Genomic DNA, 26,155 nt, shown 5'->3' on the forward strand with positions numbered 1-26,155 from the left:
TCCTGCTCCCCTGATGCTGCTTGGCCTGCTGTGTTCATCCAGCTCTATACCTTGTTATCTCAGACTCTGTAGCATCTGCAGTTCCTACTATCTCTGCCAAGAGAGATAATTGGATGCATTGGCCATCATACTCAAATTCTCTAAATTCTAGAAAGGTTCCAGTGGTTTGAAAAAATTCTAAATAAGAAACTATAGACCACTTAGTTTAATGCCTACCATTGCAAAATTGTTGGAATCAACAATTAAGAAAGCAATAAAGGAACATTTGGAAAGTCAAAATACAACCCATCAGAGTCATCACAGTTTCATGAAGGGTAAGTCATGTTTGATTCATTTTCTACAGCTCTTCAAGGATGTAACAAACAAGTGGATAATGGAGGTACTGTAGATGTAGTATATTTGGTTTTCCAGAAGCACTTGATAAGGAGACACACAAAAGGTTAATACACAAGGGAGGATCACGTGATATTAGGGATTACTTATGAGCTCAGAGAGAGAATTAGCTAACCAACAGAAAACAGAGAGGGTGGGATAGGTTGGGCTTTTTTTCTGGTTGGCAAGTTTTAACAAGTGAGGTGACACAGGATTCAGTGCAGAGGGTGTCCTCATACATGAATCGCAGAAAGCCAGTATGTAACTACTGCTGGTAATAAGGAGGACTGATGGGATTTTGGCATTCATTGCTAAAGGAATACAGTATACAAGGAGGGAAGGGTTGTTGCATTGACAAGACCACTCCAAGATCTGGAGTACTGGAGTTTTCGTACCTTACTTGAAGGAGATGTAATTGCATTGAAGGCAGTTCGGAGAATATCTACTAGATTAATTCTAGAAATGAAAGGCTCATTTCACGAGGAAAATTTGAGCAGTTTTGGCCTATACTCACTAGAATTTAGAAGGATTAGAGGAGATCTAATTGAGATATGTAATATACCGGAGGGATTGACAAAATAGTTGGAGAGCAAATGATTCCTCTTGAGGGGCAATCTAGAATGAGAGGTCATGGTTTTAGGCTAAGGGTGGCAGATTTAAAACAGCTGGGGAGGAATAACTTCTCTCAAAGGCTTGTGGATCTGTAGGGTTTACTGTCTCAGAGTGTGGTAAATTCTTTGGAGGAGGAGGAATGTAGAGGAAAAGACAGATTTTTAATTAATAATGGGGTAGAAGTGTTACGGACAGTAAGCAGGAAAGTGGAGTTGAGGCCGAGATGAGATCAGCTATAATTGTATAAAATGAGATGTTGACTCGAGGGTTGAATTGTCTACTCCTGCTCCTAGTTCTCATGTTCTTATGTAAATGTCGTTTGATATTTCCTTGTGGTATTTTCTCCTTAGAACATGAAGCATAGATAAAAGAGAACCTTTTGTCTCATTGAACTTCTGAACAGTGAATACATGCACTTCTAAGAATCCACTTTCATTACATTGCCCATAGGAAGTGAATAGGCACAGGTAAGTCCATAGAGAAAGACACATTTTGATTTTTACCTGACCTACAGAAATAATTAAGTAACGCTCCATCATACAATTTTGATATTAGAAAATGTGTTATTTAATTTGGAACGTTTTAGTTGCACACCTAGAAGGATCCCAGTAGGGCTAATAATCCTAATAAGAGAATTTATCTGCAAAAGCTAAAAGCTTAAGCCTAGAATACATTAAACACACATATACCCATAATAGGCCAATTCTTCAAGAAAAAAGTTATTACATTGACGTGCTTTCAAAAGTACTTAGGTATAGCTTCCATTTGGTAACTATCTATGGAGTCACATTTAAAAAAAAATCCTATACCTCCAGCTTACCCTGACATTAAATATGCTGTTTACATCTTTGACAGCATCATAACTAATAGTATATGGTAGTCAGGCACATCCACTATTCATTGTCTAAATTTATCAAATTACGTGGAATTACTACCTTTCTGTTAATCTTCAAAAATTTGAAATGAAGTATTTGGTTTGCTTATTTGTACTGCATAAACATGTGGTTATGTAATTGTAAAGGTTAAACAGTTGACAATCAATAACCTCTACAATGTATCTCTGAAAAATCAATAATATTTTCAAAATCATAAAGAAGTTATTCAGTTTGTGGATGATACCAAACTAGAAGGGGCAGTGGAATCAATGGGAACAGCTGAGAAATTACATATTGCGCTGGACAAAATATGGAAGTTGACAAGACAATGGCAAATTAAATTTAGTAAGGACAAATCTAATGTACTGCATGTAGAAAATATGAATAGACAACATGAGTATTCTCTGTCATAGCTGATTGAATTTTATTATGTTTGCAGTAGAAATACAAATGTACAAAAACCCCTCCCAAAAATGAATCACTCATCTATCATTAATCGGATTTACTAAAGAAGATTTTTAAGTGTTTCCATTTAAAATACAACCAGTAGCAAAAGCTTTTTCTTAAAAATGATGTTATTACACAGCTATTGCGAGAAGTTATTTCAGGAAAAAATAGCAGAAGGAAGAATGTTATACGAGTCCTCGTAACTTGGGCCAAGATGAGATGTGTTGCAGAATTCGGTGACAGGTATAACATGGCCCATACAGATGTCAGCAGCAATTCATGCCATCTTTTATGCTTTTCAGAAGCTTCTGTAATGCTGGGCATAAAAAAATTCTCTCTCCAAACAAGATTGTTAAAGGGTTAATCATTAAAGGTTAATTGGACATGACAATGAGCAATTGAAGGAAGTGGAAAATTACATGCAAAAGCAGACCTAGTGCAAAAGCAGCCTGTTTTGACAGGAAGCGAACTGCATGACCTTGGCTAGGAGACAGAATATTGTGCAGTTAACACAGGAACACCTGGAGTTATTTTTTTGCACAACAGAATGCCTGGCAAAGTACTGAAAGTATTACAAAATTGTGACACCGCGCTTAACATTAGATTGAGAGGAGTATTAAGATCAGGGACTTTGCTCCACTCATTGGACTTTCACCATCAGACTGGGTTCATGAGTCTAGTGCTATGGAATCTGAGGTAGAACTCCAAGTCCCCTGTTGGCAAAGTTCCCAACATGAAGACAAGGATGTGAGACTCACTGGTTTCAAATAAAGAGGTTTAAGCTAATAGATTCGCTCATTGACTTGTGCGCATATATATATACACACACAAACCAATGAGCGAATCTATTAGCTTAAACCTCTTTATTTGAAAACCAGTGAGTATATATATATATATACATATATATCTATAGAGAGAGAGATAGTAGGAACTGCCGATGCTGGAGAATCTGAGATAACAAAGTGTAGAGCTGGATGAACACAGCAGGCCAAGCAGTATCAGAGGAGCAGGAAAGCTGACGTTTCGGGTCTGGACCCTTCTTTGGAAATGGGGGAGGGGAAGGGGATTCTGAAATAAATAGAAAGAGAGGGGGAGGTGGATGGAAGGTGGATAAAGGAGCTGATAGGTGGAGAGGAGACAGACAGGTCAAAGAGGCAGGGATGGAGCCAGTAAAGGTGAGTGTAGGTGGAGAGTTAGGGTGGGGGGGTTGGTCAGTCAAGGGAAGACGGACAGGTCAAGGAGGTGGGTATGAGGTTGGTAGGTAGGAAGTGGGGGTGGGGCTTGAGGTGGGAGGAGGGGATAGGTGGGAGGAAGGACGGACAGGTTAGGGAGGCGGGGACGACCTGGGCTGGTTTTGGGATGCAGTTGGGGGAGGGGAGATTTTGAAGCTTGTGAAGTCACATTGATACCATTGGGCTGCAGGGTTCCCAAGCAAAATATGAGGTGCTGTTCCTGCAACCTTCGGGTGGCATCGTTGTGGCACTGGAGGAGGCCCAGGATGGACATGTCATCCAAGGAGTGGGAGGGGGAGTTGAAGTGGTTCGCGACTGGGAGGTGCAGTTGTTTGTCGCGAACCAAACGTAGGTGTTCCACAAAGCGGTCTCCAAGCCTCCGCTTGGTTTCCCCGATGTAGGGGAGGCCACATCGAGAACAGTGGATACAGTTGATACATATATATCCCTATATGTACATGTAAAGTGAACCAAGCTAATAAATTTGATATGTATTGAAGTGCACATATCTTCTTGTATTCATTTTGATTGGACTTGAAAGAACCCGTTGTCTACTTGTGATTTAACATTAAAGCTGAGTGACAAGATCCTCACTAAGTTTCAACAAATTAATGGGGATTAATGCCTCATCAACACCTTATTAATGGCATAAATTGCTTCATTAGTATTCAGATTCCCATTTCAACTAACTCGCCAACCGAGACTGACATCAGGTGAACTTGACAAGGAAACAAAACTTAGCTCCACTGCTTTCTCCCAATAACCTCCATGTTGGACACTGAGCACCAACAGCTCAAGACATACTCCATGGGCACCAACCACACACACGCCACATCCACAGTCGATGGCATCCAACATGTGCTAATCTCAAAAAGCTCTCATGATGCAGCTGTGATCCACTTACAAGATGCTGCTGCACTTCAGTGCTGCAGTAACCATGAACTATAATGCTGCAGCAAGGACTCTGCGTGCTCAGGGACACACATTCAGCTAATGGACTGGACCAGGTGGCACCTTTGTCTTACTGTTCAGCACGGACAAAAAATACTCGGAGCGGAGCTCAACAATCCCTCTGTTGGACTCAGAACTGGTTTCATTCTCACCTCTATAGCACCAGATCAGGGCACTTCCCCCCGCCAGGAAGGAACAGAATGGCTACTTCAGTGCGGAGAATGTCCAACAGTTTGCCCACACCACAGGGATACAGGGAGACCTCAGAGAATGGACATTGGGTCCATGAGTTATTCAATAAACTGTCAAAATGGGTTTTAAAATTGCCAGTATTAATGCGCATAGCATTAAATCTACTATGTGATGTTTTTCCACATTGGCTTACCTGGCCAATGTCAAAGCAGACCTCCTGTTTCTGCAGGAGTGCAGGGTATTGTGCCTTAACAGCTTCAGTAAATGCTCGCGCTTATGGGACTACGATTCGGTTAGGGTTGGGGTATTAATTACCATTCCTCCAGCCTGGGTATTCTGCTCTGAGGAGGTAACTTATCCATCTCGGAGGATAAAGAGATGGTGGGTGGGCACCTCCTCGTAGCTGACATTATGTACATAAACATTTCCCTGAGACTAATTAACTTATATGCCCCAGTGATAAAGAGGGAGCAGCTGACCGTCCTGCAGTAACTCTCACTTCTGACAACGTCCAAGCTGGTCATTCTGGCCAGAGACTTCAATTGTATCATTGATGTGGATGAATGATCCAGAGGGACTGACAGCAAACTAGACTCCATGTCCAGATTCCTGATGGAAACGGTTAAAGTCACCAAGCTGCACAATGTCTTCAGCACCCCTGCAGACAATGTACAGCATAGATACACCTGGTTGCAGCCAGACAGGTCTACCTGCTCATGGTTAGACTTCCTGTATGTGTCCTGCACATTCTAAGTCAGATCCAGCAACATCAAGCCAGTGTTTTTCTTTGACCACTACCTCCTGCTGACCGACTGTCAGCGGGCTGGCAAGAGAACATGGAAGCTGAACATGAAACTGGTGTTCCCAGAAAACATTGAGGAGATCAAAAGGGATTACACAGGTTGGAGAACTGTGAAGCCCCTCTTTGATGCTTCAGCGGACTTGTGGGAAACAGTCAAGGGGAACATCAAGAGGTACTTTATACAGAAGAGTATGCAGAACCTACTACTACTGCAGACGATGGGGGTCAATGTCATGGAGGATCTCCAGAAGGTGAAGAGTCAGCAAGCCTCACTCTTCACCTCGGAGGTCTCCAAGATAATACTTAAGTCCAGGCTCCACACCATGGAACAAGATGAGACATGCTCACATTTCTTCTTCCAGAGGTTCACAAGGAGAGCTCTGTGCTCGGCAGCCTGAAGGAAGAAGATGGCTCAGTAACTTAGCAAATCCTTTCATGCCAGACTGTATGACATGAAGCTCACAGGCAGCGTGGTCTCCCAGTTGTTCCTGTCCTCTATCATAGAGGTCTTAGACAACAGCACATGGGAGAGGCTGGACCAACTGTTATCTCTAGATGACCTTACCAAGGCTCTCAAAAAAAGAATATAACTCCCGTAAGTGATGGCTTACTGAAAAAGTTGCATTCAGCTCTGTGGGACTTGATTGGCCAAGACCTGCTGGAGGTGTCACAGATCATAGAATCCCTACAGTGTGGAAACAGGCCCTTAACCCAACAAGTCCACACTGACTCTCAGAGCATTCATACCCCTATAACCCACGTAATCTACACATCCCTGAACACTACGGGCAATTTAGCATGGCTAATCCACCTAGCCTTCACATCTTTGGACCGTGGGAGGAAACCGGAGCACTCGGAGAAAACCCGCGCAGACACGGGGAGAATGTGCAAACTCCACACAGACAGTCACTGAAGAGTGGAATCGAACTCAGGTCTCTGGCGCTGTGGGGCAGCAGTGCTAACCACTGAGCCGCTTCTGACAGGTAGCATGCACAAATCCTTGAGGAAAAGTATCATCACCCTCATCTACAATCGGAAGGGGGAGAGGGAGGAAATTACAATTTGGTGACTATTTTCATTGCTGAATGCAGATTACAAATCCTGTCTAAGGTCATCACCAACCGGGTCAGGTCTGCTCAGGGATTGCAATTCACCCTGACCAAACCTGTCCTGTGCCAGGTAGGACAATCTCTGAGGCAGCCATTCCCAGAAGCGTTCCAAACAGCCATCTCCAGAAGAAGAACTCCAAGAGTTAATTCCAGTGGCTATTTCCAAGTATTTACCTGATAGATCCACTATACATTTTACCGCATCTGCGGACTCAACCCAAACTGAAAAGCCTACGCAGTCCAAAGGCTTCATCGAAGCTCTGGGTATAGTGAGCAGGAACAGCCAGGCTTATTTAAAAAAAACTGTGTTTTCCTCAGTGGTGAGCTGAAACTCCAGAGATCCCAAAGTTCCAACCTAGCGAGCCAGGAGGGGAAGGCAGGTGGTGACAGTGAATTGGGATCCCAAGGGTAGGAAGCCTGATTAAAGTTTCTGTCCTAAAAGCATTTAATCTACCTAATAGTGTATTTAATTGTATTCCTGTCCTCTGTCTAGTTGAATGCATTAATTTCCCTGTTTATTGCATTTACCTATATTCCTTGCGCTATACTTACTTTTTGTATTATAAATAAATGCAGGGATTCTTTTGCCCTGAAACACCTATTCACTGCCTTCTTCATTTCACATTCCCTAAATAAGTGTCTAAAACCAGGGATCTGGAGGTGATTTGAACCAGTTAAAAATCAGAATATTACTGATTGCAAGTCAGGACCCTACAATGTGGAACGTACTCTCCAAAATGGGCTTACAGGAGGAAATCCAGAACTGGATCCGACTGCTCTACACTAACATTGTTATTGCAGTCTCAATCAACGGATGGGAGTCAAAAAGCTTCCCAAACAGATCCAGAGTCAGGTAGGGCTGCTCACTCTCTCCTGTCTTGTTTGTGTGATGTATAGAGTACTTTGTTGAGTCCATCAGGAAGTGATGCCTGGGAGGGGTGACTATTCCAGGCAGTAGATGCCTGCAGGTCAAAGCCTCCCTGTACATGGATGATGTTGCCGTTTTCTGCTCAGATCCACTGTCAGTGCGCAGACTCATGAGCATCTGCAACCAGTTTGAACTGGCCTTGGGAGCCAAGATAAATTGAGGCAAAAGTGAGGTCATGTTCTTTGGGAAGTGGGCCAACCGATCCTTTATCCCCTTCACCAACAGGACAGATTACCTGAAGGTGCTGGGAATATGGTTCGAAGGGGCCAGAGCATGTGCAAAAACTTTGGAGGAGAACATCACCAAGATAAGGCAGAAACTGGGCTTTTGGGAGCACCGCTCCCTCTCCATTGTGGTAAAAACCTGGTCATCAGGTGTGAGGTACTCTCTCTGTTGTTGTATGTGATGCAGGTCTGGCCCATTCCCCAAACCTGCACCTTTGCAATCCCCCAAGTCATTTTCCACTTCATCTGGTGGTCTTAAGATGGACTGTGTCCACAGGGACACCATGTACAAATTTCCGGATAAGGAGGGGGAGGGAAGAACATACCCAACGCTGCCCTCATCCTGAGCCACCTTTGTGTGTGGCCGCATCGCTATGCAAACACCAAGTGGCAGTACGTACTGATGTTATACCTGTCCCTGCTGTTGTGATGGATGGGACTGGCCTTGTTGCTGTGGAATCCTCCAAGTAGTTGAACCGTTCTGTATCACCTGTCCCTTGTGGAGAAAGTTGCAAAGAAAAGCACCTTTGGCAACAAGTCCATCAGGAAGTGGTCAGCACATAGCATCCTCAAGATCCTGTGGGAAAAGAAAAGGGTGGATCCTGTCGGGTTGCTCTCTGTACAGACTGTCAAAGTCATTTGGCAGAATACCTCACTGCCTGAACTTTCCAAAAAGCACCAGGACATCGCTTGGCTGTTGATGAGAAGGGCACTACCTGTGAGATACTTCATGTGTGCCTGGAATCTTGGTACCACCACACTGCACATGAAGCAGATGCGGGGAGGGTAGAGACTGTTACACATCTCATTCTGGAATTTGCCTCTGCAATGGAAGTCTGGAGAAAGATGAGATAACAAGGTGTAGAGCTGGATGAACATAGCAGGCCGAGCAGCATCAGAGGAGCAGGAAGGCTGACATTCTGAAGAAGGGTCTCGACCCGAAACATCAGCTTTCCTGCTCCTCTGATGCTGCTTGGCCTGCTGTGTTCATCCAGCTCTACACCTTGTTATCTCAGATTCTCCAGCATCGGCAGTTCCTACTAGCTCTGGAGAAAGATGCAATGGTTCTTGTCAAGGTTCGTCCCAAGCAGTTCCATGACTCAGGACTTTTGTGCTCTACATTCTGTTCCCTGGGACGCAAATTGTGACAGACGTTGACTGCACCTGGAGGACCTTCAACTGGGTGAAAGATGCTTTTTGGTCTGCCTGAAACTTGTTGGTCTTCCAGGGCAAGTAGTTGACCCCGACTGAGTGTTGCAGACTGGCACATTCCAAGATCCAGGACTACGTGCCGAGGGACACACTAAAGTTTGGGAGCTGAGGCACAGTGGAAAAAGACTACCATGTCAGGACTTTCTGCTGAAGTTAAATGAGGAACCTGTTCAGTTATCGGACCCTCCCAGTGCCTCAAATACATGTAAATATAATCTGGTACGAGGAAGAAATGCCTTTGGTTTGCTCATTGGATAGAGTCAAACTCCAAGGTTTTGTTTCTTCATGTTCTACTGTGCAGAACTGAACTGCTTTAGGGACTATGTTTGTAAATAAAGATGTTTTATGAATAAAGTATATTTTTGAAATAAAAAAAGGACAAAAAAAAACAGGAAGTTGATTGCACTTGTCAGCAATCCTCAGTCAAGTCAAAGGGAGTAGCATTCCCTCAGAGGATTCCAGCCTAGAAAGTCAAGGGCAGCCTTGGATACCAGCCCAGCTCTTGCTTAGGCTGTTCAGGGTCGAAATGCACTTCTTATTAGTGGTGAGGAACTGAATAACAGGCAGCCTGTTAATCCATTTTGAGTCTTTCTGCCCTATTGTGGGCTGTTTGGCTCATTTAATGAGAGAGGGGCAGATATTATGCGAGATGAAAGAGGGTAGTGCAGCTATTATTGTTGGTGCAGATGGGGAGGTATCTCAAGTAAGTGATCAAATAGCGTAGAGGGCATGCATCCTTGGAGGTGTCTGGGGATGGGATGTGTATCAGTGAGTGGGACAAATGTTGCAGGTATTAGTGAGAGTGGTGGAACATGAACCTTGGTGGGAGGTGGGGACTGTAGCAGAGATAGAGTGAGTGAGTAGCATGGGAAAGAAGATGGTGGCACTTGCAGTGGAGTGGAGAACACCATCGACATTGGACATTCCTCCAGATGGCTAAGATTGCCCTCAGACCAGGCTGGCATGTAGAGATGTCGTGGCCTCCACTGCTAGGCCTGCATTGTCCTGCATTGGCACCATTCCATCCAGCAGGACATCCAGGGACCTGACCACAAGTTGGGGCACTGATTTCACCCTGTCTGCCACATCCAGGGCAAATGTCAGCACTGGCACAGTGCAGCTCCAGAATGACAGTGCTTAGCTGGGTGCACAATGGACTTTTAACAATGGTCCGGGTGCAATGGATGCTGGTGGATTCTGGGATATCTGCTCAGTATCAAGTTGTTCTGGGAATGGTGTGTGGTCAAGTTGAGTAGAAGCCAGACACGAGATATGTCATAGGTGTGTGGTAGGTAATTCATGAGGTGGGTTTGGTGAAATAGAGCGATAGAATTCATGAGGCATTTAGGTGACAAACTCCAAAAAACTCAACGCAGCCCAGGCTTAGGCCTAAAAAGGCAAGACTCTGCCCATAGTTATTTGCTAAAATAAGTATATAATTATTTGAAGTGAGGAAAAATGCTACTTATTAACATGGAAATGAAATCAGTCTCTACTATCGTTGCAGACCTGGCTTGCTTGAAGATCTTAATTCTGAAATGAGGGGGTTAGAAAATTTGAAGTCAAGTGAAGCAGTTGCAAAATGTTCTCTAGACAAATAGTTGAAGATTGCTCCAACTGCGTACAGTGCAAAACAGGCTCAGCATTCAATAGAGTGAGTGCAGATTCACTAGACCCTACTGAAAACCCCACTGATTGCAATTATTGAATATTACTAGATTGATGTTCCGTTTCAGCATAAGGGCAGCCTTACAGATTTTCATCGCTGCAATTGTATGTACATGCTGTAATCATTGTGTGGTTATAATATTTATTTTGTAAATAAAGTTAATCTGTCTTTGAAACGGATGCAAGGTGTCCTACAAATTGACTCCCAGAAGTCACATGACTAACCTTGTTACTGCTGTTGGAACTAAACTATACTATCTCAAGAAGAAATCTCAAGAGATCTTTTGAAGTTCAATGAGCACTTCTAACACTAAATAGAAACTCATTGACAATGACTTCTCTGGAGGTGTCTGCCCATCTCATGAAACACTTAACAGAAAAAGAACCAAAAGTTTTTGGCTAAGACAGTTAAAACTTGACTAAAAGACAGAGGAGCCTTTACTTAATTTGTTGATAGCTGAGCCTGTTCTGCTGTGTACCTAGTTGGAATGGCCTTCAATTAATTATCGAGAGAAGCCTTTGCAACTTCTTAATTTAATTTCTACTTTCTGACCCCTTTACTTTGGAATGAAAATCTTGAAGCAAGCCAGGCCTGCAACAGTAGTAAAGACTGATCTCATTTTCATTTTATTTTATAAATAACATGCATCTGCACTTACTTTAACTAATTATACCTATATTTTCACAAATATCTATGGGCTGAGTCTTATTATTTTGGCTAAGTCCAATATGCATCAAGCTTTTTAGAGACTTTGTCGCTGCAAGACCAAGCAAGTTCTCCCCTGAATCTTACAAATCCAACTCATCAAATAGCTCTGTCTTGATCATGGTTCTTTTTTTACCCTTGAATGTATCTTAGTCTTATATTGCAAGTGTTTTTTTTTGTTAAGCGATGTTTTGCTTTGTCTTCTGATATAATTGAACACAGTTCATTAAATAAATATGAAAAATAAGGCTGCTACCAGCTATGGTGACCATGTGACTACTGGCTTGCAGTAAAAGCAAATCTGATTTACCAATGTTCTTTGGGAAAGTAAATCTCCCAATCTCACCTGGTCAGAATTATGCGACTCTGGATCACCAGCAATTTGGTTGAATTTGAACATCCCCTTTAAATGGTCTGCCAAGTCATTCAGTTGACTCAAACCATTATGTTTGCATTGTATTAAGAAAATGCCTGACCACCACCTTCTCAATAAGGAAAAACAATTGAATGTCAGCCTGATCAGCAATACCCTTAATTCGTCAGAAAACTTACGAAAGGGAAAAATTCTTCTAATCCTTTTCTTGCAACTTTAGAAATGTTTTTGGTCTATCAGCCATTAAAGTTCTGTGTCTTTGGTTTTTATGTCTAATCTTGAGAATATTTGCAACAATGAAAATATAAATTTTTATCTCGTATTTATGCTTGATGCTGTTTTCAACTTTTTTTCTGACTATGCAGTTTCATTATGAGGATCAAGGTGTTCAGTTTTAAATTGGTTATTGAATGTTTTGCTTCAATATATAATTATAACATCAACAAATATTAAAAACTAGAGCCATTTTTGATGTGAAATAAGACTGTACATTACACAGCCTTCATGCACCTTCATGATGTTGGAGATTGTGCATTCAGTACAGCTGTATAACATTTTTATCACAGTTAATACTTGCTGGTAGTCAACTAAATCGTTCAGTTTGATTAATATAAATGCATTAAAGATCTACAATCCACCAGAGCTTTAATATATGAAGAAATTCACTTACTATTTTATTCTAGTTATTAGTATTGCCAAATTTAGCCACTGCTAAATGGTTTCCTACAGCTATTTCATCAAAATTTCTTATCTGGAAAAAAACATGTGACATTTTGCCAAATTAAAGTTAAATGATGCACATTGATTTCAATGTAATCCAGGCTGTAAAAAATCTGTACATTTAATAGATGTTCCTCAAGGAAAATATTCAGGTTCACACATAGGTCATTGGACTAAGTTACTCACAAATGTTTCATTTTCTGGCAAAAACTAAAGGTGTCACTATTTGGTGCAGGTATATGCATATTAAAGATTGATGATTGCACTTTATTATTTCTTTGTCTGTTTTATTACTGTTTCCTAACAAGCAAAATGTGAATATTACTTTATAATCTAAAATGAAGCAACCAGTTCATTAAAGGTACACACTGGGAATTATATTTCATTTCTTTTGTAGCAGAGCTGGACTTCATGTTCACTTTTTTTTAACAATGCAAACACCATGCAATTCCTTCGAAACCATACATCATGTTTTCCCACCTATCCCTCTCTCACCAGTGATTGGTCTTAATTTCAACGTTCCTTTTTTGCAATTCTGGATGGAATTAGCATTATTAAAATGGAGCTGGAAAAACATAACCATAAGATGATTTAATTTTTTGAGTGTATTCTACGTCAGTTTTTCCCCCCTGCTGGATTAGTGTGAATTAAAAATCATTCTAAGTTATCATACCCTGCTGATTCAAGGTGGAAAAACAAGCAGCAAATTTTAACTTTACTACGTTAGCACCAGAGGAGACCACGGGGCCTTTTGTATCTGTCTTTGACGCTTTGTTACGTTGGGCTTGAATTTATTGAAAAAAGTAAAAACTTACGAGGAACACATGCCATTAATAATCAATAAATCAGCCTGAAAGTTCAGCATAGCAAATGATAATCCAAGAGTTGAAATCTTCGATTTAATTGCAAAGTGTCCTGCCTGCAGGTGATAAATTGTTATAAAGATTTAAAAATGTGACAGAGCAAGTGGCATTTCAACTAGTAATCTGTGCAAGTCAATGGGTTGAGTTTTACTAGAAATTGGCCAAGTTTGGTGAGTTTCATGTTTTTCTCAAATGTGAGCCCTAGCAAGATTTTTCATTTATTTTCTGAAACCACCTCATTGTCAGTGCATGACACCTCTTCAGCACCATGTTTGTCCTATCTTCCTGATTGCCAGAGGTGGAAGAACTCATCATTGCTGGGATCTCCCAGGATTCCAGATGCCAGCATCATATTTAAAATGCTGTTGCGCACCAGGCTGTTAATCCAATTCCTGTGTCTGAAGGACTGGTGCAAGTTAGCACACCAACTTGCCAACAGCAGCGTGGAGGTCCTGATGGATTGGGTGGTAGAGATGAGGGCCATTCTCTTCCCTCAGAATCAGCAGTGGACTAGTCCCTGCCAGCCTTGCTTGAAGTTGCCACCAAGATTAGCGTGATATTGAAAACAAAAAACGCTAGAGATTATAATGGACTCAAAATGTTAGTTTGCTCTCTCTCCATGGATACTGCCTGACCTGCTGCGATCTCCAGCATTTATTGTTTTCAGTTCAGTTTCCAGCATCTGCAGTAATTTGCTCCTTTAGTATGATATTGCTGGTCCAGAGGAATGCCCAGCAATTTTGCAAGCTCAATGATCTTCTCTGTTCTGCCAGGGGATATGCCACCATCTTCTCTCTGCTACTACACCCAACTCCCACCAAGTCTTATCCTTTACGTTCCCACTATTGCCTGCACGATCTTCCCTCACTCACTGTCACCCAGCTCCCCAATTACAAATCTTACATGCCTTTTGCACTGTCAACTCAATCAATCACTGAGGAAACCTTACCATCTTTATTGCACCAGCAATAACAGTTGTGCTGGCCACATTAATCTTGCTTAATCTCTCCCTTTGTCTTATTGCAGAAAAAATGGCCCCACAATACAGCTGACTAAGTCAGAACTGGTGATGTGTTTCTTTACCCCCATGAGAGGATCCTTGCCCTGTCTGGAGGGGACAGCAACTGTAATTACCATGACCTGGCAGGCAAGCAAGATTCATTGACCATCACTTTGCTGCCCCTCCTATTGCCACCACTGTACACGTATCCTTAACATGCCCAAAGTGCTACCCCTATTTCATAACTTAGTCACTTTTAGTTCTTACATGGGCCAGAGGAATCTGCACAGCACCCACAATCAAGGGAGCAGCCCTCTATGACATTGCCTCTTCTTCCTTTGAGGAAGAAGCCATCGATATCTTTTGTACCGTCCACCAGCTCAGATAATGACATCTCAGTGAGTATGTTCGCTAGATTGGAGCTAGAAGCACACAACAGTGAGCACTTCACTGCTGCATTTCCAGAGCTGGCCGAAGGAGAAACATCCCAGGGCACTGGCACTTGGAAGACTGCCAGAGATTAAGCCCCAGGCAGGAAGGAGTCCCATAGTGCTGTCAATGAACAACTTCATACAAAAGCAAAAGCAGACACGGAAGCAGCAGGCAGGATTGTTGGAGAGACTGGGTAAATGGATTCTATGGTTGGAGGTCTCCACTAACACTGTTTGTATCGTGCTGCTTCTGGCATGTGAATATCTAGATACCTCCTTGGAGAGGTTGGAGTTGTCATGGAGACCTGGGCCCAGTACACTCAGCATCTGCACACAGACCTGTACTCTGTCACTTTAGTCATTGGTGCTCAACTCAAAGAGTAAGGTGACAGGTGATGAGGGACCTTGACCTCACTCCAGGTGCCCCTTTCTCAAAAGTAGAAAGGGCAGTGCCAGCAAGTATCCAGCCACTGGAGGAACCATATCCAGGCCCCACAGAAGTGTCCTCTCAGGATATTCCAGGGGTGGCTAGGCTTCACGCCTTCAATTCTGTGGAAGTTCAAGCTGAAGAGGGTGTACTTATTTTGGGGAAAGACACATTCAACAGGCCTGGGCCTTCTAACCACAAATGTCCCCAGGATTGCCTGAATGTTACACTCAGGCCACGAGGCTGCACAATGGGGCAGGCTCCCTCCAGTGCAGCGGCGGAGCCCAAGAGTGCACCAAGACAAAGTGGGATGATAAGGAGTAAGAAGACTTTCCGAAAGCAAACAGGAGGCACTTCATCATCAATACATTCTCACATTTGTAAATATATGTTCACTTTTCATCATCTGCTTGTGAGAAAATATCTCCAATGACAAGATTGAAGGGACAGAACATGAGTCATCCTTAACACTACACAATGTTTTACACTCCAAAGTGTGAAATGAGCAGCTGCCCCACCACATCCAGGCTATTGAACCTTGGAAGGAATCTGTTACTTTGGAACTGAGACTGAATCTTTCAAGGCCACAAAACATCATTTGAGAATCAGAGCCATTAACAGGATTGGTTTGTATCACTGCATCATTTGGTCAAGAGTGTTCAGGTCCAGGAGTTTTAGTTAGCACAGTAGGTGCACATACGGCATTTTGTTATCATGTTCTTCCACCGGTACTGTGTGAATGTTTGTTTAATGTTGTTGCCATTTGAACTCCCTCCATATTGAATGGAAATGGAGCCCCCTCTCTCAGAGGATGAAACACTTACTGTGCCCACACTGTGTTGCAGTTTGGAGAAGAATTAAAGACAACAGTGGTTGAATTTTATGGAGTGATTTACACACTCAACCTCAGTCTAGGTAATCCCACAAGTTTTCATATTCCCATCTTGGGACTCCCCCATCAACCTCACCAACTTTCATCTTCCCTACGTTCTCTTCAAACCTGTTTATTTAATTGTTCATGTCCATACTTTAACCCAGGCTCCAGGCATTGCTGTGTGTCACCACGCCAGACAATAGTACTGCACTGTCCTCCTCTACCCTCCACTCCCCTCTGCCAGGCTGATACTGACTGTTGGTGATGCTTTCCTCCATGCTTTATTGTCTCTCACTTACATATTGAGATTCATCCCCAGCATCACCATTCTTATTCCTTCTACATTCCCACCAGCTGCCTCCAATCAGACCGAGTGAAGAACAAAGACTTTCTGCCATCACCATCACCAAAGACCACAAGACATCAGTGATTTCTAAGACCATTGCCCCTGCTCCTCTATTTTACAGAACAGCTTTGGGATTTGTAAGAGATAGTGAGAACTGCTGATGCTGGAGTCAGAGATATTACAGTGTGGAGCTGGAGGAACACAGCAGGCCAGGCAGCATCAGAGGAGCCGGAAAACTGACATTTCGGGTCGGGACCCTTCTTCAGAAATGGGGGAGGGGGAAGGGAGCTCTGAAATAAATAGAGAGGAGGGGTGGGGCTGGGGAAGGTAGGTGGGATGGTGATAGGTGAGTGCAGGTAGGTAGTGGTGGGGATTGGTCAGTGAGGTGGGAGGAGCGGTTAGGTGGGAGAGAAGACGGACAGGTCAAGGAGGTGGGGGTGAGGGGGGCTGTGGAAGGTAGGTGGGATAGCGATAGGTGAGTGCAGGTAGCCAATGGTGGGGATTGGTCAGTGAAGTGGGAGGAGCGGATAGGTGGGAGAGAAGACGGATGGGTCAAGGAGGTGGAGATCAGAGGGAGGGTTGGTCATGGGATGAGGCCGGGGTGGGGAATGGGTTTAAAGAGCTCTGATCTGTCATGGGTCATGTATTTCCTTTCTTTGACTAATTAAATAGTGCATCGTTGCTCAACAAATTTCACAAACAGTTTGAAAATTGCTTACAAATGGTTGACTGCCTACATTAGGTAACTGTGCTCATGAACCTCCAAAATCCAACCTTCACTTATGTTCACTTAGACCCAACATCCGTAAGTATTCAATTTCAATTCAGTTTGTTATTAATGTCCCAGATAAAATAAGAACTCTCAAATCTTCATGGCATGAGGAAACAGCTGCTGCACAGATCACATGTGGAAAATATTCTGCAAACTGCACAAACTTGGAATGCAGAATTTTGTGATTTTTTTGTACACCTACTGAGGTAAAAATTAACCAGACAAAACTGATACTTAGAAGAAAATCTGAAGCCTTGAAGGAAAAAACTCTTAACCAAAGTTTTAAAGTTGAACCAGAGCACAGTCCAAGTGTAATAGTGTCCACCACAAGAACTAACACTTGAGGGGAAGCTGAATAAATATGTGATGAAGAAAGGATTAAAAAGATATCCTGGTCACATTAAAGAAAGGTCTAAAGGTCAACTCAAGGGCCACATAAGCAGGCCTGTTGGAGACAGAAAATGAGGAACTACAGACTGTTAGTTTGATGTCAGGAGCAAAGAATATGCAACAAATTATTATAAAGGATATAATTATTGGATAATTAAGAAGTAATTGACTGATTGTGTAGGGTCAACATAGATTTATGAAAGGGAAATTACATTTGACAAAACTGATAGTTTTTTGTGAGAATGTTACTGAAAGAATCAATAGAGGGAAATGATTGGATGCAATATATTTGGATGTTTGAAAAGCTTTTGTTGAAGTCCCACACAGGAGTTAAGTAAACAAAATGGAACTGGGGATGATATATTAGCATGACGGAGGATTGGTTAACAGGCAGAAAGCAGAAAGAGGAAATCAATGCTTAATACTCAGATTCATGGGCTGTGACCAATAGGGTACGGCAAGGATCAGAGCTATGGCCCCAGTTGTTCACAATTTTTATCATTAATCTGTATGTGAGGACCAATTGTAACATTTTCCAAGTTTTCAGATAATGTAAAAGTTGGTGGCAATGTGAGTTGTCAGGAGGATGCAAAGAGGCTTTCAGGAAATTTAGACAAGCTGACTGAGTAGGCAAGAGCAAGGCAGACGTAACATAATGTAAATAAGTGTGAGGCTATTCATGTTGGTCAAAAGCATGGAAATGCAGAATATTTTGAAAATAATGAGAAATTAGAAAGTGTTGATACCCTAAAGTGACAGAATTGTCCTTGTTTATATGTTACTGAAACCGAGCGTGCAGCTGCAGCAAAATAGTATGTCAATCTTTGTCACAAGGTGATTTGCATACAGGAGCAAAGAGGTCTAGCTTCAGTTGTATCGAACACTGAGATAACAAGGTGTAGAGCTGGATGAACACAGCAGGTCAAGCAGCATCAGAGGAGCAGGAAAACTTGATGCTGTTTGATCTGCTGTGTTCATCCAGCTCTACACCTTGTTATCTCAGATTCTCCAGCATCTGCAGTTCCTACTATCTCTGTATCGAACACTGTTTGGATTGCACCTTGAGTGTTGTGGGTGGTTTTGGTTCCTTGCCTAAGGAAGGACATACTTGCAATGTAGGGAGTGCAGAAGTTCACGAGATAGTCATGAGCATTTTTAAGCTACCTTTGGACTGTAAAAGGGCAAAGGCAACCTAGATGAAAATTTCATAGAAGATTTTTGGGATTGTTTCTCAGAACAGTTACCAATAAAAAAGAGGGAAAATATAGAACACAAGATAAAGCTAGCCAGAAATTTTAAAAATACAAGAGTTTCTATAAATAAGAGGAATTTAAGGAATTTAAATTTATGGAAGAGTTAGACAATGAGCTACGCGAAAGACCTCCGTGCTCTCTGTATGAATGACACTGACCTCCCAGTTGCTTGCCATTGCAATAAAAAATCTTACTCTCACTTAACATTTCTGTCTTAGGCTTGCTGCAATGTTTCAAGGAAGCTCAATGCAAACAGGAACAGTACCTTATTTTTTGCTCAGACATTTTTTTTAGCCTCAAGGTCTCAATAATGAATTCAATAACTTAGAAACCGACCAGATTATGTTTGTAATCCATTTTTCTTACATTCTCTTCCATACTTTCCTTCCCATAGTGTTTGTATCTTGTTCACTTCATACTTGGTACAGAACCAGTTCATTGCCTTTCATATCTCAATTTATACCCATTTTATATCTTTTTCTCTTCTACTACTATTAACAACATTTTGTCTTTTGCACTGGACCTCTACACCTCCTCTGTGTTTGTGTTTTTTTATTCACTCATGGATTTGAGTGTCACTGGCTGGCCATCATTTATTGCTGGTCCATAGTTACCCTTGAGAAAGTGGCAGTGCAGTCTATACACTGTAGGTAGACCCATAATGCTGATAGGAAGCGAATTTAGGGTTTTGACCCAGCGATAGTGAAGGAATGGCAATATATTTCCAAGTCAGGATGGTGAATGGTTTGGAGAGGAGCTTGCAGGTGGTGGTGTTCCCATTTACCTGTTACCCTTGCTCTTCTAGGTGGATGTGGTTGTGAGTTTAGATCTTTGGTGAATTTCTGCAGTGCATCTTGTAGATAGTACACACAGCTGCTATTGAGTGACTGTAGTGGAGAGCATGAGTGCTTGTGGATATGGTGCCAATTAATCTATCTTCAAACACTTTTCACTCCTGAAGAAGAGTTATATTGGACTCAAAATGTTAACTTTATTTTTCTGTCCACAGATACTGTCAAACCTGTTGAATTTCTCCAGCATTCTCCATGCTTGCTTCAGATTTCTAGCATCTGCAGTATTTTGCTTTTATGTTTAATTCATTGCCATTTCTCTTCCATGTTTGCACACCTTAATGCAATATTGCTCTGCTCTCCAACAGGATTTCCATTTTAGTTTGCTTTCATACCCCCTTTCTCAGTGGTTGTCTTTGGCTCTGCCTTTTCTCACATGGATTCCAACTGAAGCTCTATCCTTCATGTTTTGTATCCAACCAGGAATACAGGAATGTCAGAGATACAACACTCCTCAGACAACTGCTCTCGCTGCATCCTGAGAGCTACACTCAGTGCCATGCACTGCCGCATGCACAGTGTCAACTTTTCCCTCCATCAGCACTACCTCACACAATCTCAAAGCTGCCCTAGCCACAGTTCCATTTCATTCTTTGTCTCATTTGACAGTTTAACAAGAAACTTTTCCTCTTCTTTCCAGTGGTTAAGAAATGCAAGTTCCAAAATCTCAAGTGCATGATGCCCACCTGGATTCTTCTTTCCCTCCCTTTCCTTCTGACTCCATCCCTTCATCAAAACCCACATCTTGCTGTAACTTCACCATACCCGCTGACCTTGCCTCTCTGATGTTGAACGATTTGCGCTCAGCAAAAGATTTAGCTTTATCCTTTTACGTCCCCACCTCAATGAATTTTGGTCATGACATGACACTAAGTTGTTCTTCCGTTAAAAACACACGATGAACCCTACCCAAACAATTACAGCCATATCAGAGTATTCTTCATTATCAGCAAAGTGATGGACTTCGACAGTGATATCAAGCAGCACTTGCAAAGGAATAACTTGCTTACAGATGTTCAGTTTAATTACACCAGGGCACATGGCTTTTAGCATGATTATGGACTTGGGTCAAACAAGGACAAAAGAGCTCAAGTCCTGAGCTGAGGTGAGAGTGACTACCCTTGACATCAAGGCAGCATTTAACTGAATGTGGCAATTAAGGACGCCCAGCAAAACTAGAGTCAATGAGAATCAGGGGAATATTCTCTGCTTGTTGGAGTCATATTTAACACAAAAAAAAGATAATTTTGGTTGTTAGAGGTCAGTCATCTCAGTTTTAGTCTCTGAGAATGTTCCTCAGGGTAACGTCCCTGGCCTGAACATTTTCAGCTGCTTCATCAATGAGTTTCCTCTATCATAAAGGTCTGAAGTTGGGAATGCTCACTGATGACTGCACATCATTCAGCACCTTGACATACTTCTTCAGGGCTATTTTTGTTAAGATTTGTAGCTCACAAAAGGATAACGTGTCACAAATATTGCACTGGATTTGAAAGATTCATCAATCTAAATGCAGACCTCAGAGTTATAATATATTTGATTTCCCAATTAAGATTGTCTGCTGTGGTTGTATTGGATGTTTCAGTGTTTATGTACCAATATGAGTAAGATCTGCTTAATAAATCTAAATACATTTAACCATAACACTTTAAAAACTTACTGATTATGAATAATATATGTAATAATGATTTATAACTAAATATGTCTCTGATAGATAGAAAAGTGGTGGAATCTGGCATTTCCAAGGCATTATCACCACAAGATTAGTCAGCCTGCAGTTGAAGGCTAGTACGTGAATGTCCTTCATGCCAATGCAAGTAGAAATCATTTGTGAGCTAAGTATTTAACTTTTTTGCTCATGTTGCCTGTGATGTATTGGAAAAAAGTAGCAGGAAACTTCAGGGGAGATAAAAGAGGCAGCTACAGAGATAATGGATGCTTTGGTTATAATTTTCCCAAAAGTCTTGGATTCTGGAGAAGTACCAGAGGATTGGAAAAGTGGCAATATGACACTCCTATTCAAAAAGGGAGGCAGAAAAGCAGCTAACTCTGGGCTGAATAGCCTAACATCTATTGTTGAGAAATTATTGGAATCAGGTATGAAGGGGGTAACAGTAAATCAATTCAAAATCATAATCTAATTAAACAGACTCAGTATATCTTCAGGAAAGGGCAATTCTGTCTGACTAATTTCGAGTTTTTTGAGGAAGTCTCAATCAGAATGACTAGAAAAGAGCCAGCTGATGTGTTGTATTTGGACTTCCAGAAGGATTTCAACAAGATAAGTGTGTTGGATGGGGTATATTGGCATTGATTAAGAATTGACCCATGGACAGGAACCAGTAAGTAAGGATAAGGGGTACTTTTACAGGTTTGTGACCCATGACCAGTGGGGTTCCATGGGGATCAGTGTTGGGAGCGCAACTGTTTACAATATATATATATTAATGATTTAGAGAAAGGAAGTGAATGTATTATAGCCAAATTTGCAGAAGGCACTAAAATAGGTGGAAAAGCAGGTTGTGAGAGGGATATGAACAGTTTACAGAGGGATATTGACAGGTTAAATAAGAGCAAAAAAGTTGACAAATGTAGGAAAATGTGAGGTTGTTCAATTTCAAAGGGATAACAAAAAAACTGAATATTTTTTAAATGGAGAAAAACTGCAGAAAGCTGCAACACAAAGGGACTTGGGGGTACTTGTGCATGAAACACAGAAAGCTAGCACACAGGTGCAGCAGGTAATTGGGAAGGCTAATGGAATGTAGGCCCTTATTTCAGAGCATTAAGAGTGGCGATGCCTTACTGCACCTGAATGAGATGCTGATGAGGCCACATCAGGAGTACTGTGAGCAATTTTGGTCCCTTTATTTAAGGGGAGAAAACATTTAATTGGAGGCAGTTCAGAGAAGGTTCACTAGAATGATCCTTGGTAGGGAGGAGTTGTCTTGTGAGCAAAGGCTAAACAGATTGAAACTCTACTCGCTGGAGTTTAGAAGAATGAGAAGCGATCTCATTGAAACCTACAGGATTCTTAAGGGGTTTGACAGGGTAAATACTGAGAGGATGTCTCCCCTCAAAAGGAGAGTCTAGAACCAGAGCACATTGTCTCAGAATAAAGGGGCATCAATCTAAGACTGATATGAGGACGAACTTCTCTTAATGGGTTGAGAGTTTTTGGAACTCTTTGCCACAGACAGCTGTGGGGGCAGAAACCTTTAGTACATTTAAGGGTGAGATAGATAAATTCTCAATCAAGTTTGCAAGAGCAATCCTGGGGATGAAGGGCTTGTCATATGTGGAGCGGTTGAGGATTCTGGGTCTGTACTCAATGGAGTTTTAAAGGATCAGGGTGATCTGATTGAAACTAACAGAATATTGAAAGGCCTGGAAAGAGTGGATATGAAAAAGATGTTTGCACTCGTAGGAGAGACTAGGGCCCGGGGCACAGCCTGAGATTGAAGGGTTGACCTTTTAGAACTGAGATGAGGAGAAATTTCTTTAGTTAGAGGATGGTGAATCTGTGGAACTCATTGTGGCAGAGGGCTGTGGAGGCAATTCATTGAGTTTATTTAAGACAGAGACATATAGGTTCTTGATTGATAAGGGGATCGGGGTTACACGGAGAAAGCAGGAGATTAGGGGTCATAAACATCAGCCATAATTGAATAGTCGACCACACTCAATGGGCTGAATGGCCTAATTCTGCTTCTGTAACTTTATGGTGTTATAGGCAATGAATTGAAGGTTCTGAGAAAATGCAGGAAAGTAAACATGAAGAATATTGGACCAGCTAGGATCCTGTTAAAAGACAGAGCAGACTTGAGGGTTGCACTGGCTTACTCCTATCTCTATTGTTTATGGTCTTATGGAAAGAGAAAAGTGGTCTTGGATCAATCTATCAATTAATCATGGATGTGACATCAATGCTACAGTCAAGAAAGTACACCAATGCCTCTACTTCCTCAGAATGTCAAGAAATTTGGCATGTCCACATGACACTTACCAATTTCTACAGATGTACCTTAGAAAGCATCCTATCCTCATACATCACAGAGCTTGGTATGGCAACTCTAACGCTCAAGACTGCAAGAAATTACAGGAAGTTGTGAATGCAGCCCTGTCGATCATGAAAACCAGACTTCTTTTCATTGACTCCATCTACACTTCCAGCTGCCTCAGGAAAGCAGCCAACATAATCAAAGACCTCTCCCATCCTGGATATATTCTCTTTCACCCTCTTCCAGAACATGTAAAAGTTTGAAAACACAAACCAACAGATTCAAGAACAGCTTCTTCCCCGCTGTAATCAGACTTATGAAGGGACCTCTTATATATTAGATTTGATCTTTCTCTGCACCTTCTCTGTAGCTGTAAGACTATATTCTGTATTCTGTTCTCTTATCCTAATCTGCTTGTATAAGGTACGATTTGTCTGGTTCGCATGCAGAACAACACTTTTCACTGTATCTCAATGCATATAACAATAATAAATCAAATCAAATCAAAACAAATCATAGGTGGTAGTTTGGGCTCACCATGAATGCCCTCATGAACATTTGATGCTTGCTCATATTCCTGCAATCACATTGCTGATGTAACAGGATTTCAAGCCATAATGAAAGTATCTGCTCCTCCACACATTTAGAAGAGATTAGATTAATAGAGCACACTATATTCAGGAGATGACAGAGAATATTTAAAACAAAATTTCGCAAAAAAAAAAAGCTCTTTGGCAAGTACACTGTGACAAAAGCAGTAGGATACAATTTTTGTGTGAATAACTTTAACAGAAAAGAATTCTATTCAATTATTGCAGAGACCATATGTTGTATAAATAATAGAGGTACTGATACAATGGAAAATATAAAAGACTGAGGTGTTCAAATCAGTAAAGGAAAAGGCAGGAAAGTAGAGTTGAGTATTATCAGATTACCTATTGAATTGCAGAGCAGACTCAAATGAGGTGACAGGCCTACTTCTACTCCTATGACAATGGACTCGGAGCAGATCAAGGACGCACCTTTGGGAGACTGATGTATTCTCGAATGAGCATCATGAAAAACAACGGTGGTTGCAATTTGCATTTTGGAGAAGATGTTGAGAAATAGGGCTGTTGAAAATATCAAAAACTATCAAAAAATAGAGGGAAAAGAAGCACTTTAAAAGCAACAGCTCATCTAAAATACGTCAGAAAATGTCTTGAAAACTATTTTTGCTGCAATGTCAAATAACTGACAATAACATCATTTAATAATTAATATTCTTCAACAAAAGATGGAAAAATTCTTGACATTTCTAGGAAGAGCTATAAGGAGATGATCTATTTCTCCATGGAATGTTTGTATACTATGTTTGTCTGTAGGTCCAGTACCAATAATTATAAATGAAAAGATTAGACTGAAGATCTAAAATTTCACCTTTTTTTTGGATGATGTGAATAAATGTTACAGGGGATTTCCTCAGATAAAATAAGATACAGAATGGCTGCTGGCAGGATGATTCTTGATAGGCAGGGTGACTTTACTTAACTTTGTGCTTTCCTAAGATGTTCTACTCAACCAAACTCTTTAGATTATAATGTCTTCCTTTTCCAGATGCTAATACCCAATGATAAACTTTCAACTGTGATACATATTAGTAATATCAATGCATGATAAGATTGATAGAACAGAATTTATTTTCTGAAGATAAGCTTACCAATTCTTCCTTATCAAATATTAGAGATCTCCACCGTCTTATGCTAATATGCCATTTGATCTTGTGGATCCTTTAGGTGACGTAAAGAAAAAAACTAAAGTATTGTTGAAATTGCACATTTCAAAGGGCTGAGGAAAATCCAGGATTTTTTTTTAAAAGGTGTCATAAAAAGGCAACATGAAGATAAGATGATTCTTGGAAGTTACATGTCTTAAGCTAATTCCTTGAACTTAATTACTGAAGATCATATAACTAGACTAGAGCTGTCAGAAGTTCATTTTTGATTGTATATTGCCTGTGTATCATTTGGGATACAGCGTGCTGAGTGTAAAGCTACCCAGGTTGTTTTTCTTGATCTTATCTTATTCCTTACTCAGCTGCCTTTCGGATGAGGGTGTAGACTGGCTTGCAAAGCCTATGTGTTTGGTTGCAGATGTTTCATCACTGTGCTAGGTGACATCATCAGTTCGCCTCCAGTGAAACGTTGGTGTTCTGTCCCACTTGTTGTTTATATGCCTCGGTTTGCTGGGATGGTTGGTATCACTTCCATGTTCTGTTTTTCAGTGTATCAGGTCCAGTTCAATGTGTTTGTTGAAGGAGTTCCAGTTGGAATGTCAGGCCTCCAGGAATTCCATGGCATGTCTCTATTTGGCTCGTGCTATTATGGATGTATTGTCCCAGTCGAATTTGTGTCCTTCTTTATCCATGTGTATTGAGACCAGTGGGAATTGGTCGTGTCTTTTGGTGGCTAGTTGGTGTTTGTGTATCCCTATTGTCATTTTTCTTCCAGTTTGGCCCATGTAATGTTTCACAGTCCTTGCATGG

This window comes from Rhincodon typus, chromosome 6 (genome assembly GCF_021869965.1).
Source record: "Rhincodon typus isolate 14 chromosome 6, sRhiTyp1.1, whole genome shotgun sequence".
In the NCBI taxonomy this organism is placed as follows: domain Eukaryota; kingdom Metazoa; phylum Chordata; class Chondrichthyes; order Orectolobiformes; family Rhincodontidae; genus Rhincodon; species Rhincodon typus.